We start from the raw sequence: 4,066 nt of genomic DNA on the forward strand, positions 1-4,066 counted from the left end.
TACATTGCCAACCCAGTTCTAGGCTGACATTCCTGAGAGCTGCTTCTTCTCTCTTACACGTTTGCACAGTATTATAATGGATGAACTCTGACACCAATATATTCAAATATAATTTACACAAGCTTTTTTTCTGCATTATGTATCAGGAAAGAAAACATATTTTTATATGGCTCCTGAGTAAGACAACAAATACACAGATGCTGGAGACGATAACGTTATGAAACCAATAGTCGTGTGATAGGCTCTTCGTATCTTCTAAACACATTTTGCAGTGATTCAAAACACTTTAGTATTGTTTAAGACTTTAAAAAGGTAACATATATTTAATATAAGTATAAGATATGATTAATCATATGTTTGCTCAAACCTTTACCATGTCCACAAAACACACACATCAACACACACGCACACGTTTGCACAAGCACCTTTTAGACACTGACCTCATTCACTGTGGAAGCCAAACCCAAACCCCTGGACTCACGGTGGCCCTGAGGTGCAAATCACAGACAGCAACACACACAGCCAGAAGCATTGTTGATTTTTAGTTACTTTTTCAATAAAGCATTAAATAAAAAATAAAAAAAGTTAAAAAGGTCTGGTGGTGTTGGTCTTCCGGTTTTTCAAAAGAAAGAGTGGACCAGTGTCTTTATGTCGAGATCAGCGACACGATTTACATCGCTCGCCCGGAGGGTACTACCGTTTTCCGGTTTGATTATGGTCGTTTGCGTGGTTGGTTCTGATTTGCGTTGGTGTTTTTCTCTTTTTGTGTTTGTGTTTCTCTTTTTGGTGTTGTGTTCTTCTTCTTCTTGCGGTTGGTTATGTTTTCTCGATTTTGCTGTTGTGATTTGCACCTTCAGGCCACCATACCGTGACCCTCAGAAAAGACCTTCAGAAATAACGTTCTGCATTTAAAACCAGTCTCTTGGTCGGCCGCATCAAGGAACAGCTGATCTTGTCAAGGTCAAGGTGCGGTTACACCAGAAAGGGTCGCCCAACTAGTAAGAAAAAGGCACCGCACATAAACACACACATCATTATTGTTATGTATTTAAATGTAGTGTAGTTTCCAAGCGGCTGTTTTGGGCATCTATATTTTGAATGTGAAGTATTTTTAGAATTCATGGGTGATCTGCTTAGCCTTCTCTCTTGGTTCCTGGGAACATTGTCAACCCCCCCCTCCACCAGATAAAGTCTTATCTGCTCTTGTATCCTTCGTTTTTCTTGATTTACATTTTCGTCGGAAATGACAAAGGGATTTCCCGGTTTTTGAGGCTTATCGGGTTGATCCAGGGCTGCCGCGCTGCCGGGTGGATGGTCTATGTGTGACCGTAATTCTTCTGAGAGGCTTGACAGTTTTTAACGTCGCATGTCGTGCGCCCGCGTGTGCATCTTCCTATTGTACACCTGAACAAACATTTTCGTCGATTATTATGCGCGAAGGTCGTTTTAATGCTTTATTGAAAAAGTACAAAAATAAACAATTCTGGCTGTGTGTGTTGCTGTTGTGATTTGCACCTCAGGGCCACCGTAGTCAGGGGTTGGGTTGGGCTGTCCACAGTGAATGAGGTCAGTGTCCTAACAAGGATAGCTGTGCAAACGTGTGCGTGTGTGTGTGAATGTGTGTGTGTGTGTGTACATGGTCAAAGGTCCTTGAGAAACATATGACTTAATCATATCTTATATTATATTAAATGATATGTTACCTTTTTAAAGTCTTAAACAATACTAAGAGTGTTTTAATCACTGCAAATGTGTTTAGAAGATAGAAGAGCCTATCACAGACATATTGGTTTCATAACGTTATCGTCTCAGCATCTGTGTATTTGTTGTCTTATAGGAGCCAATATAAAAATATTTTTCTTTCCTGATACATAATGCAGAAAAAAAGGCTTGTGGTAATATATTGAATATATTGGTGTCAGAGTTCATCCATTATAATACTGTGGCAAACAGTGTAAGAGAGAAGAAGCAGCTCTCAGCAATGTCAGCTAGAACTGGTTGGCAATGTAAATGTTCAATTATTTAACATGTTAAAGAATATTTAACGTAAATCTTCTTTAATAAAGTTATTTGTTTAAGAACGTCTGAGTGCCTTTGCATTGTCAACACAGAAAAAGTTTATTTTCATTCTAGCTCAGAAATTCACTATATCAGCTGCCATATCAATAATCTGTGATTTGTTTCCTTTAAATTCGGTGTCAGACCCCAAAATCAAAGAAGATATCACTGAATTTCACTAAATCAGCCTACTGAAGCCTCATATTAACTCCTGCTAAGCTACAGAATGCATGTTTGAACAGAGGACTGTAGATGTTGTCCCTATCTCTTACACTGAAGTCACATGAGGAGGAGATCATTTCAGGGCCATGTATGAACAGGAGGAATGATCACAGCAATCAATAACTATTTCAGTGTACATGAGGACATGTGATTTTTGTTGTAAGATACATTTTATTGATCCCACAGAGGGGAATTTCCCTTGTTACAGCAGCTCAAGATACAACACAATGGATAAGATAAAATAAAGGAGAAAAATACAAGATATACCTAAAATAGAAAAATAAAACTGTACATCTTTTTATACACAGATATGAACGTTGCATAGAGATAATTGCACAGATTATTAAATACACACATGGTTTTAACAATATAAAGACAGACTTGAACAAATGTGAACGCATCCTATAAACATAATCTTTACTGTGAAAAAAAATGCCTTCAAAAAAGATTTGACTAAATATTTTAAAGGTACAGAAAAAAACCTTCAATTGAGCAGGTCAAACACACGGAGAAGTGCAACACCAGTCGCTCCCTGTGGGAAGCTTAAAGCCGGGGGCTGTATGCATGAGCACTGCCTATCCAACGTACTTCTGCCTGAGCTGTTCAGTTAAATCAATGAATGATTTAAGGCCGCGGTTCTCCGGCGGATTCACATGGTGCGTGGTTATACAATGCATAGGAATATGACTAACAATTAGTGTGCTTGATGTGCTATATTTGGCCCCAATCAAAGGTGACATACCACTTGACTCCACGTGCTTCTTAGAGGTAATGCATAATTAACATGAGTGGAAGAAAAGCAGGGGGAAACACAATTGTTGAAGGATGCTGCTGGCAGATCATCTCCACTTGTATAGCGAGCTGAAAACATAAGCCAAGTCATGTCGGGGCAAATTGGCCTCAAGTTGAGTGCAGAACATCCATCCTGTCCATTGTGTTGTATAATTAATTTTTGCTGTAAGCTGTGCCCCGGGGAGATGAGGGACAAACAGAAATGTGATGACATCAGCACGGCCATAAAAATACTTCATTGTCACCAGAAAGTGTCTAGTGTTGGGAAGACAAATTGGAAAGCGGGGCGAAGCCTGGAGTAGAATAGAGAGTGAGCTCCATTACTAGTGCAGAGCAATAATGTAGCAGGAGGCCATAAAGTAAGAGCAGAAAGCTTTCCTGTCACAAAATGGAGCAACATGCTAGGAGGAAGCTTCAGGCGGCTGTTAATATAATTGATAGCGGAGGGAGGGAGAGAGAGAGGGAGCGATGTTCTGCAGCTTAACAAACACCAAAGCCTCCAGGCTCGAGACAACAAGAGAGGAATGTCAACAGCGGGAACGTCACCACATCACTGACCATTGACAAAAAGGGAACAGGACATTCGGAGGACGTCCGGAGTGAGCCGGTGTGTCTCAGGATGCTGAGAAACGCTCCATCTGTCTGTCTGTCCTACAGTTAGGTCAACAAATCCCTCCTACTGGCCAGACTGCCACACTGGTTGGCACAGACATTTTAATGGGCAGCAGTTCAATTACAAAAAGGCCTCCTCCTCCTCCTCTTCCTTCTCCTCCTCAGACTGTTTAACACACAAATTCTGTCTGTCTGTCTGTCTGTTGAGCACACACTTTTGAAAGCTAAACATTTCCACATTTCTATAAACACTAGACCTATGTTATGTATTTTGTAGAAATGTTTCCAACACTGTTCAAACTGAGAAATCTGTCATTTTATTCAGGTAGTGCTGCCTTTCACCGGTCGCCTGTTGATGGCGTCATATCCCTTTTGTGCCTGC

This window comes from Morone saxatilis, unplaced genomic scaffold (assembly GCF_004916995.1).
Source record: "Morone saxatilis isolate NCDOM2014 unplaced genomic scaffold, NCSU_SB_2.0 Contig20, whole genome shotgun sequence".
In the NCBI taxonomy this organism is placed as follows: domain Eukaryota; kingdom Metazoa; phylum Chordata; class Actinopteri; family Moronidae; genus Morone; species Morone saxatilis.